The following is a 12,684-nucleotide window of genomic DNA, read 5'->3' as shown; positions in this document are numbered from 1 at the left end:
CTCCACTTACACCAATGGATAGATCATCCAAACAGAAGATCCATAAGGAAACACTGGCCTTAAACGACACACTAGACCAGATGGACTTAGTAGATATATACAGAATGCTCCATCCAAAAACCGAAGAATACACATTCTTTTCAAATGCACGTGGAACATTCTCCAGGATTGATCACATATTAGGCCACAAAACAAGTCTCCATAAATTTAAGAAGACTGAAATAATACCAAGCATCTTTTCTGACCACAACATTATGAAACTAGAAATCAACTATAGGAAGAAAATCAGAAAAGCTACAAATACGTGGCGATTAAACAAAATGCTACTGAACAATGACTGGGTCAATGAAGAAATCAAAGAAGAAATCAAAAAACACCTGGAAACAAATGAAAATGAAAATATGACATGCCAGAATTTAGGGGATACAGCAAAAGCAGTTCTAAGAGGGAGGTTTGTAGCAATACAGGCCTATCTCAACAAAAAGAAAAATCTCAAATAAACAATCTAACAGTGCACCTAAAGGAACTGGAAAAAGTGGAAAAGAAGAACAAACAAAGCCCCAAATAAGCAGAAGGAGGGAAATAATAAAAATCAGAGCAGAAATAAATGAAATAGAGACTAAAAAACAATAGAAAAAAATCAATGAAACCAAGAGCTGGTTCTTTGAAAAGATAAACAAAATTAACAAACCTTTAGCTAGACTCACCAAGAAAAAAAGAGAGAAGGCTCAAATAAGTAAAATCAGAAATGAAAGAGGAGACATTACAATGGACACCTTAGAAATACAAAAGATTATAAGAGAATACTATGAAAAGCTATATGCCAACAAACTGGATAATCTAGAAGAAATGGATAAATTCTTGGAGTCATACAACCTTCCAAAACTGAATCAAGAAGAAATAGAGAATTTGAATAGACCAATCACCAGTAAGGAGATCAAAACACTAATCAAAAACCTCCCAAAAAATAAAAGTCCAGGACCAGATGGCTTCCCTGGTGAATTCTACCAAACATTCAACGAAGACTTACTACCTATGCTTCTCAGACTCTTTCAAAAAATTGGGGAGGAGAGGAAGCTTCCTAACTCATTCTACAAAGCGAACATTACCCTGATACCAAAACCAGACAAGGACAGCACAATAAAAGAAAATTACAGGCCAATATCACTGATGAACATTGATGCAAAAATCCTCAACAAAATACTAGCAAATTTCATACAACAATGCATTAAAAAGATCATACACCATGACCAAGTGGGATTTATTCCAGGGACACAGGGATGGTTCAGCATCTGCAAATTAATCAATGTGATACACCACATTAACAAAATGAGGAATAAAAACCACATGATCATCTCAACAGATGCAGAGAAAGCATTTGACAAGAGCCAACATCCATTTATGATAAAAACTCTGAATAAAATGAGTATAGAAGGAAAGCACCTCAACATAATAAATGCCATATATGAAAAACCCACAGCCAACATCATACTCAGTGGGGAAAAACTGAAAGCCAACCCTCTGAGAACAGGAACAAGACAAAGGTGCCCACTCTCACCTCTCTTATTCAACACAGTACTGGAGGTTTTGGCCAGAGCAATTAGGCAAGAAAAATGAATCCAAATAGGCAATGAAGAAGTGAAACTCTCGCTGTTTGCAGACAACATGATTTTATATATAGAAAACCCGAAAGAATCCATTGGAAAACTATAGAAATAATCAATAACTACAGCAAAGTTGCAGGGTACAAAATCAACTTACAAAAAAGAGTTGCATTTCTATACTCTAATAACAAACTAACAGAAAGAGAACTCAAGAAGACAATCTCATCTACAATTGCAATGAAAAGAATAAAATATCTAGGAATAAATTTAACCAAGGTGGTGAAAGACCTACACAATGAAACTATAAGACATTATTGAAAGAAATTGATGATGACATAAAGAAATGGAAAGATATTCCATGCACATGGATTGGAAGAATAAACATAGTCCAAATGCCCACACTACCTAAAGCAACCTACAGATTCAATGCAATCCCAATCAGAATCCCAATGACATTCTTCACGGAATAGAACAAAGAATCCTAAAACTCATATGGGGCAACAAAAGACCCCAAAGAGCTAAAGCAATCCTGAGAAAAAGAACAAAGCTGGAGGCATCACAATCCCTGACTTCAAAATATACTACAAAGCTATAGTAATCAAACACCATGGTAGTGATACATAAACAGACACACAGATCAATGGAATAGAACTGAAAGCCCAGAAATAAAACCACACATCTATGGACAGCTAGTCTTTGACAAAGGAGCTAAGAACATACAATGGAGAAAGGAAAGTCTCTTCAATAAATGGTGTTGGGAAAACTGGACAGCCACATGCAGAAGAATGAAAGTAGACCATTATCTTTTGCCATACACAAAACTTAACTCAAAATGGATCAAAGACTTGAAGATAAGACCCGAAATCATAAAACTCCTAGAAGAAAATATAGGCAGTACACTCTTTGACATGGGTCTTAGAAGGATCTTTTCGAATACTGTGTCTACTCAGACAATGGAAACAAAAAATAAACAAGTGGGACTTCATCAGACTAAAGAGCTTCTGCAAGGCAAAGGAAAATAGGAACAAAACAAAAAGACAACCCACGAACTTGGAGAAAATAATTACAAATCATATATCTGACAAGGGGTTATTCTCCAAAATATATAAAGAACTCACACAACTGAATAACAAAAGCAAACAACCCGATCAAAAAATGGGCAGGGGATATGAACAGACAGTTTTGCAAAGAAGATATACAGACAGCGAATAGGCACATAAGAAGATGTTTAACATCACTAATCATCAGGAAAATGCACATCAAAACTATACTAAGATATCACTTCACACCCGTTAGAATGGCTATAATCACCAAGACAAAAAATAACAAACGTTGGAAAGGATGTGGAGAAAACGGACCCTCATACACTGCTGGCAGGAATGCAAACTGGTACAGCCACTATGGAAAACAGTATGGAGATTTCTCAAAAAATTAAAAATAGAAATACCATATGACCCAGCTATCCCACTACTGGATATTTATCCAAAGAACTTAACATCAACAATTCAAAGAGACTTTATGCACACCTATGTTCATTGCAGCGTTCTTCACTATAGCCAAGAAGTGGAAGCAACCCAAGTGCCCATCAACTGATGATTGGATAAAGAAGATGTGGTATACATACATACAATGGAATACTACTCAGCCATAAAAAAAGACAAAACCATCCGATTCGCAACAATATGGATGGACCTTGAGGGTATTATGTGAAGCGAAATAAGCCAGACAGAGAAAGACAAGCACCATATGATTTCACTCACATGTGGAAGATAAACTAACACACGACACACAGACAAAGACAACAGTTTAGTGGTTACCAGAAGGTAAGGGGGTTGGGGGGTGGCACAAGGGATGAAGGGGAGCATTTGTATGGGGACTGACAAATAATAATGTACAACTGAAATTTCACAGTGTTATAAACTATTATGACCTCAATAAAATAAAAAAAATAAAGTAAAAACTGCACTACTTTCCCAAATGTCCAAGCATGGATGAACAAAATACGGTATATACAAGCAACGGAATAATATTCAGTTTTAAAAAGGAAGGAAATTCTGACACATGCCACAACAAGGCGAACTTTGAGGACGTTATGCTAAGTGAAATAAGCCAGTGACAAAAGGACAAATATTGTAGGATTCCACTTACATGAGGTCTCTAGAGTAGTCAAATTTATAGAGGCAGAAAGTAGAATGGTGGGTGCCAGAGGCTGGAGGGAGGAATGGGGAGTTAGTGTTTAATGGATGCAGAGTTTCAGTTTGGGAAGACAAAAAGGTCTGGAGACGGATGGTGGTGATGGTTGCACAGCAATGAGAATGTGCTTAATGCCTCTGAGCTGTACATTTACAAATGGTAAAAGAAAAGAAACACTTCGAATTGTTTTGTGTTATAACACATGATCACAGTTTTTCTTTTAAATTATGTTTGCAGCAGTTGTGCCTGTTCTAAAAGTTCTCAAAGTAGTCGATTTAAAAGTTTCATTTTACCTTTTAGAACAACAACAACAACAAGGTAATTTCTAGAATCAAGGGGTGGCTAACCTCTGCCCTTGGCCATGAACCCAGCCCTCTTCACTACCCATGGGGTCTGCCCGAAAGCTCTGCCGTGTGTCACCCCACTCTCCAGCCGCCTCCCTCCCTCCCCTGTCAGCCCTTCACCCTCCATAGGGCAGTCTTCCTCATGCTCAGTGACTCACTTGCACTGTTGATGGATCCACGGAAGCCTTACCTTAGCATTTCTTTTCTCCACCATCACGATGGCCTTCTTCAGTCCCACTTCATGTGCTACTCAAACCAGATGATCAGACCTGTCTACACCTCGCCTGTCTCTTCCCTGCTCTGCCTTTGCCTACAGGATCCCCAACTCTGGAAGGTGCCGCCTCTGTCTCCCATCACCCAAACCCCACTCTTTTAGAGCCTAGATCAGTCGCCACTTCCTCCAAGAAGCTTTCCCTGTTCCTCTTTCTCCATTGCAGGGATGGACAAGCTACAGCCCGTGGCCAAATCCAGCCTGCCGCCTGTTTTGATAAAATAGTTTTATTGGGACACAGCCTGCCTGTTTATTTATCCGCTGTCTGTGGCCACATGTCCTACAAAGTCTGCGAGATAATAGATAGTTCTGCAATTGAAAGTAAAATTCAAACACCCTCTTGACTGCACGCAAGTGCATTAAGTGTTCAGCACGTTTAAGGATAATCTCTAAGCCTGCACGAACACCATTAGCTTGTACACGTGGTTGAGTAAACAAAACAGGCACAAAGGCACAATCTGCCAAAAAAAAAAAAGTTTACATGCGGCAGAGTCTACAGTGGCCCCCAAACGCTAGCAGGATCTCCAGTCCCTCTGCCCGCGCTCCAGGACCAGCACCTGCCAGGTGTCTCGACACAGATACCCTGTACTTGTACCTTGTCAGCATCAGCTGCTCAAGAGGGACTCCTGATCAGCCCTGGGTGCTGGAGGCCCAGCCCAGGATGGCCCACCTCCAGTCAAGGTCTCTTAGGAGAATCTGTGACATCAAATTCCAGTCACAGCACAAGACAGTGAGCCAGGCTCTGTCTTCAGAGTTCATGCTGTACTAGACCTGCTGTCATCAGAAGTGCAGGCTACTGTGATATCACAGAATTATAGCTCAAGGAAGCAGAACACGCACATTTATATCACAATCACTAGAGAGGTAACCTCAGTGAGGCTAGACTTATCAAGGACTGGATAAACTGCATCTTTTGAGATTATCCATCTCACTTTGTTCTGATTCCAAACCTGCTGTTGAATAATTCAACTCCCCAGATATCCTGATATTAAAGGGGGTGACGTAGTCTTTCATGCATTTGGTTAGCAAGTGCATTGATAAACCCAGAGCTGAGGGCCAGGTCCCAGGGCCCCTGGTCGACCCAGGTACTGCCACTCCCTGGGTGCTGGTACGACCTCCATATGAGAGGGCATCTTCACCACATCTCCCACCACAATGCACTAACTGGCCAACACTATGCACTAAATGGTCAACAGCATGTTAAATTAGTTCGTTCTAAATAAGAACAAATGGGTTCTGATTACCACTGATATAAGGCACAATCACTCTCCTGAGCCCACAGAACCCATTTGTTATATACTTGTTGATTGATTAAAATGATAAAAAGTTATGAAATAAACAGCTAAAGGTGCCTGGCAGTTTTCATTTTGTTTGTTTGCTTAATGCTGGTTAATTGCTAACACCTGCTGGCATCAGTGTTTGCTATCTCTTAAACGCTTCCATTTCTATGGAATTCACATTTCTAGGTACTGGAGTCTCTATGTGTATGTACTATCAGAAGACAAACATTCCAGAAGGTAAATGTGCATTGACTTATATCATACTGATTTTCAAAGAAATATCTCCGCACTATCTTTTCAGTTTCCATAACAAACAACAAGATTTCACAGCTTAGATCTATCAGCCAATGATTATAAATTCCAAAAAACTCCAGATTAGCCTTTGAACTTGACAACAAAGGAAAAAAAGCTATTACCATTTGTTTCATACTTTTCTGTTTATAATTTACTAAAGATAGTACAATAGAACTAGGTTTCAGAAGCAGCATCTGGGTAAGAACTGCAGTTAGCACACTAACAAAAAGTGAAAGTTAGAATAAAAACATCAAAGATGTTAATGTTAAAACTAAGTCTAGTGCTTAGAAAAACAGTTGTATAAACTAAAGTAAAAAATGATAATGTTTTTGGGAAAAAATAAAGCTCTAATCCATAACATAATTTAACAAAAAACTTAAAGTATGGGTGGATCTGATGGCAAAAGCAAGAACTTCTTTACGTGCAAACAAAATCCTAGTAATTAGTGAACAATACAAAAAGAAAAATCAGGAGTATAATCACTTACTGAGTAGGAAGTAGAGAGATTTGGGTTTTATAAATCTACAATATAAAAATATGTTTTGTAAGACCAACTCTTAACTGAAATAAGGAGAAAATCATATAGAACACTACAAGGGGGTGTGGCATAGGAGAATCTGAAATGTACTAAAAGCATTTTACTTTATTTTTATATTTTTATTACTTGGCATAAGGCACAATAAACCTTTTGTCTTCCAAGTGCACACCTTCAGTCTTTGCCTCGTTTGAGGGTGGGCTGCATTCTGTACGCTCCCACAATCACTTCTAGCACACATCTCCTTGACTCTCTATACGGAGATTTCTTCATCATCAACTGCATCAAAGTGATCCAGGGCACTTTCATAAATATATGGGTGACTATTTCTGAGATATGAAACATATATGTATTGATCCTCAGACATTATTCTCATATAAAATAACATTTGTTTTAATATCCCTATATATGAGATCTTTCCTCAAGCAGAATGTTCAGTTTCAGAGAGCAATCTAGAATGGAGATTCATACAGGTTCATGATGAAAACCAGCATGCAGGACCATTTCAAAGATAGATCAGAATGCTGCAGCCAGCTGAGTTTCAGAAATACCAAAAAAGCTTGAAAAAGATACTTTAAAAAAAATTTTGCCTATAAAATTAAATACCTGTGTTTTATGGACTCAAAGTGGTTAAAAAAATTTGTTTATGTGTGTGTGAGTCCAAAGAGAATTCTAAAATGTGTCAGTACATCTCTGTCAATATATACTATGCTACATAAGGCAAGCTGGATGGGCCAAATTCACCCCAACAAAGAACGGAAGGACAGGTCACAGCCTGATGCCCCAGCCCACAGGTTACTGGCCCATCAAGTCTTCACCCTGCTCACGCGGCCTCTTGGGAAAGCTCAATGCTTGGTGTCTAATTCCTACTGCTGGCATTCCTCCAGGAAAGGGCTCTGATGTGGGTCAACAGCAAGACAAAGGACCACAGGAAGAGAACGTCTGAATAGAAGGAGCAAGAAGGTATTTAGAAATGGACAACTGCTAAGCCTTTGGGTTCAGGCCAAGCCCCAGCTAGTAATAGAGAGTGTGCCTCCTTAAAGTATTCCAGCAGATAGTACAAGGAGATGAACCAAGTGCCAGCACGGGCCGTCCTGAGCCGCAATACCAGCAGCCTTGCAGCACCACCCAGGCAGCCAGCATCTGCATCTCTAGGGGCACGCATGTCCACCTCTCCTTAACAATCCACCAGACAGGATTTTAAAATAATGTTTGCACAACATCACCTATACAATATTCTTGCCAAAAAGGTTTGACCTAAATCTAATATTGAGGAAACTCAGAAAAATCCAAGTTGTGGCAACTCTAAGAGTGAATGCCCTGGGCTCTTCAGAAATGTCAGTGTCGTGAGAGAGAAGGAAAACACAAACACTGTTCTAGGTGAAAGTAGACTAGGTAGACATGGCAGCTAAAGACATCACATGGCCCTCCTCTGAATCCTGGGTTGGAAACAACCCGGCTACAGAGGATATTCTGATACAGGTGGGAAGTTTTGAATATTATTGCATCAAAGTTAATGGGTGTGATATAACATTATGGTTATGCAGGTAAACTTCCTTATTGGGAGATATGTGATAAAGTACTCATGAAAGAACCAGCATGATCTAAAACTTGAACATGATTTGGAAAACACGTGCTATGACAGATAGATAGACAGATGGATAGTTGATTGATAGACAGATGAGACATAGACAGATGATTGATAGATAGAAAGATGGTAGAGAGCTAGATTTGAGTAGATAAAGACAGACAGACAGACATAGATAACACATGAATGTGGCAAATGTGAGTCTAGGTGAAGCGTCTATTAGTATTCATTGCACTATTCTTTCTACATTTTCTATAAGTTTGAAATTTTTCAAAATAACTTGGGGAAAATACTTGTAGTGCTCTAGCATCTGAAACGAAACAGCTATAGAACGTTTGGCTATACAATAATACAACATCAATTTAAAGTTGAAATAAAAATTTTAAAAGTGCTTTCTACAAAATCTCTGTATACATATAGCTAGATATATGAAAATAAATCAAATTGTTTCACACAAGTCTATAATATTTTAGCTGCATTCCATAAAGAGATCATCACAAACATGAATTATATATCACACTCCTGGCCAATGTAAGCATCTAATGAGTATCCCACACATTTTGGCACTTTGCTGAAAGCAGTTTCACACTTTATTATGCAATGTCCTGTACTGTTTCTAATATTTTCTAAATTACGTTCCAAGAAGACTCAAGGGCAGAAACTCTGGATTGTTATTTCTTTTGTATCTGCTACAATGTAGATCACTAAAGAAGGTTAACAAAATATTTGTTAAGGTGAAAACTGCAGCTTCCTAAATGCTTCCATAGATAATGATCAATTTACAAAAATTAAAGAAAATTCACATTTTCCATGGCCAGTGGGTTTGAGACTCACACTGAATTCAGTTTCAGTTGTTAAAAACATGGACGTGAGAAGGGAGCTGAGCACCCCTTGGTCTGTGTTTAGGTCCCAGTGCCTCCCAGGGCACAGGTGGAGTGTGCCTTTCCACCCAGACAGCCCCACCTCTGCTCACAAGAGCCCCCTGTCCTTCCCCTTCCTCCAGGGGACCCTTCCTTTGGGATTCTACATGTGCTGCCAAAACCACATCTGCTACTTTGAGGTAAAGCTGTGTTGTAAATGCTCCCTCCCTCACTAGTCAATTCTATACCATCAATGGTGCTAGCTGATTGAATATTAAAACTGTGAAAGTCTTCAGCTTTATGTACATATGTATTCAGTGCATATTTTTCTATTATGCCATAAAAGTATATAGCACGCCCATTAAGATGGTTACTATTATTAAAAAAAAAAAAAAGAAAAGGAAGTGTTGGCGAGGATGTGGAGAAATTGGAACCGCTGTGACTGTTGGTGGGAATGTAAAATAGTTACAGCCACTATGGAAGATAGTATGGTGGTTACTCACAAAATTAAACAAAGAATTACCATATGATCCAATAATTCTACTTCTGCATATATACCCAAAAGAACTGAAAGCAGGATCTAGAAGAGATATGTGTACACCCATGTTCAAAGCAGCATTATTAACAACAGCTAAAATGTGGAAGCAACCCAAGTGTCCACTGAGAGATAAATGGATTACCAAAATGTGATATATACATACGATGGGATATTATTCAGCCTTACAAAGGAAGGAGATTCTCACACCTGCTGCAACATGAATGAACCTTGAGGACACTGTGCTGAGTGAAATTAGCCAGTCACAAAAGGACAAATACTGTATGATTCCACTTATAGGAAGTCTCTGGAGAATGGTGGGTGCCAGAGGCTGGGGAAGGTGGAATGAGGAGTTAGTGTTTAATGGGGACAGAGTTTCAGTTTGGGGAAGATGAAAAAGTCCTGGAGATGGATGGTGGTGATGGTTTCATAACAATGTGGATGTACTTAATACCACTGAACTGTATGCTAAAAAATGGTTAAGAGAATAAATTTTATGTTATGTATTTTTATCACAGTTAAAAAAGAACTTATGTATACAAGAACACAGTAAGTGACTTGTGGTTTCTAGGTACTTTCTTGTATTCAGAAATGTAGAATCATTGTTCTTTGCTACTCATCACCTAAAACATGCCTAAAGAACAAAAGAAAGTTACATTAGCAAGGAAATAATTTGGAAAATTTACTCCTTTTTTAAAAAGCAGACAAGGAAAGGGGGAAGAGAGAGGAGAAAAATCTATCACAAAGAGGCCACAATCATACAAAAAGCATAAAAAAGCAGATGTATCAGAAAAGCAAATAATAATGAAAAACATTCAAGCTGAATAGTTAATAGATGTAAGCCAATGAACCAGAGACAAAAACTTCTTCATTTCATCAACAGCAGGAAAAAATAACATAATTCATGCATTAAAACTTTGATTCTTCATAAAGTCATCTCAATATGTATCTTTTAATTACAAAGGACAGACTCTTGGAAAATATCTGATTCTGCCAGAGAACACCAAATCCCCACGTCCAAGTGTGGAAAATCAGGGACAAAGCTACATTTTAGAACCACTGAAAAGTACCTGAAATGGTTGCTGCTGGGGTGAAAAAGAGGCAGAAACCAGGAGGAAGCTGGGTTGCTATAACAAAAGGAGTACCAGTCTGCCCATCCTTTCCTGTCACAACCTTTACCTGAAAGGAGATACTGAAGGGAAGGGAGGGAAAAAGCAGAATCATTTGTAAGCTTTTTCAAAGTTGATCAATATTTGTATTTCACACTCTGATGGTGAGACCTCACTGAGAGGGGACATGACTGAGTGGCCCCCGTGTGATTTCAGATGAACACAGTTGAACACATGGTTATTTGTCACCGTTAGTGACTCACAAGCGGGCTGGAATGAATAAAACTAGGACCTCAGCACTGAAAAGCTTTGTTTTAAGTCTGGTTTGACTCTTCACTTCAACAAGGCATATTTAATTGCTGGCAGGTAACAAGTTTAGGCACGACAGGCGTCTGCATTGGACAGGCATGAGCCCAGCAGGGAGGGGATGCTGGCACTGCAGGCGACTTGGGAGGACATAAGCGGGGGAGGAGGGAATGAGAATCACACACACACACACACTGAAAATGTATAATCTCTTAAAAACACATTTTGATCTGATAAAGCAGAACAGAAGGACAAGTTAACCTGCATATCCATGATAATGCACTTAGAGCTAAGCAAATGAGAGTCTTTCAAGAAGAATTATCTGCTTTTGGTCCAGAATATTTGAATGGAACATACCCTTATATTAAATTAACTCAAAGTGAAACAGCATTTCACATCTTAAAAGCTCACAAGGGGAAATACAAGAAAACAAAAACTGGTTCATCTGGATAAATACATTTAGAAGGCTAATTAGAAACAAACCTATATCATCATAAATAATAAAAACTAAACCTTAATATTTATCAGTACTCTGGAAAAAAGGTATACTTTTAGAAAAATAAGCAAAATGGTAAATTTTATGTTCTGTATATTTTACCACAATTAATTTTTTTTTAAAAATCAAGTACATTAACTCTGTAATCAAATGAGCTTGAATAAAATGTACAAACATTTCTCATTCTTTCAGGAACCTTCAATGTAATTTCTAGTCAAAATGCCTAAAATGGCTGACATTGGCTAAATGTCTTGGCCTTAGGGATCCAGTTCTGTTAGGAGGTACTGAAGCCTTTAACTTTGACCCAGAAGGAGGGAACCATACTGTGACAGTGGGAATTTCGGCATTCAGCGGGCTGAAGAGTAATCAGCAATGCTTGGGGAAGAAGGAGACTTTGAACTCTGAGGTCCTCTGAGTGATGTCCATGCTGAGGGCATGTGCAGAGGCCTCTGCCTGAAGTTTATTGGGGGGCCAAGTCATCAAAAGTTGACAGAGATAGGACATCAGCATCATGGCAGAGTGAGCTTCCCCCATTGAAGCTCTCCCCACTAAGACACAACAAAAAAGACATTCATATTCCAACAGAAGCTATTCACACAACACGGGACATCTGAGGCACCCAGGCAGCCGTACACTCGAAGATTGAGGTGCTGGAATCCCCAGAGTAAGTGGAAGAAGGTAAGAGGAGCTCCCTTCCTTTCCCAAGGACTGCGACCCAGAGACTGAGACCCCGTGGCTCTCAGAGGAGGGGGAGGGACGGCTCGCCATGTGAAAAATGGCACTCTCCAAGACCCCTCACAGCCTGAGGGGATCCCCCTATGGAGGGAGAGGAACTGTTGTGAGGGTAGTTTCAACAACCTACCCCCTCAGGAGAGCAGAGAGCGACAGCCAGGCAAGAAACCTCGGAGATCCGGGAGGCGAAAGTAAGAGCCCCTCTCCCACCTGGCCCACCCAACTGGCACTTCAGCACAGTGGCGGTTCAGTTCAGCCCTGTCCCCAGAGGCAGTGGCCCCCAGGTGCCTGGGCCCCACCAGCAGGGGCAGCGTGACCGCGTCCCACCCCCACAGACAGCAGCCCCCAGGTGCCCGGGCCTGACCAGCAGTGGGGTGAGCCTGCGCCCCCACACCAGAGGAAGCGGCAGCTCAGGCCCCACCATGCCACAGCCCCAGCTGCTCCAGCTGGACCAGGCCACGGCCCCAGCTTCCCCAGCTCCACCGTGCCACGGCCCCAGCTCCTTTGGCTTGACCGCCCTCCCTCCCCCTGGCTCCA

Source organism: Diceros bicornis, unplaced genomic scaffold, assembly GCF_020826845.1.
Source record: "Diceros bicornis minor isolate mBicDic1 unplaced genomic scaffold, mDicBic1.mat.cur scaffold_324_ctg1, whole genome shotgun sequence".
Lineage (NCBI taxonomy): Eukaryota > Metazoa > Chordata > Mammalia > Perissodactyla > Rhinocerotidae > Diceros > Diceros bicornis.
Note: the sequence above shows the minus strand (reverse complement) of the source record.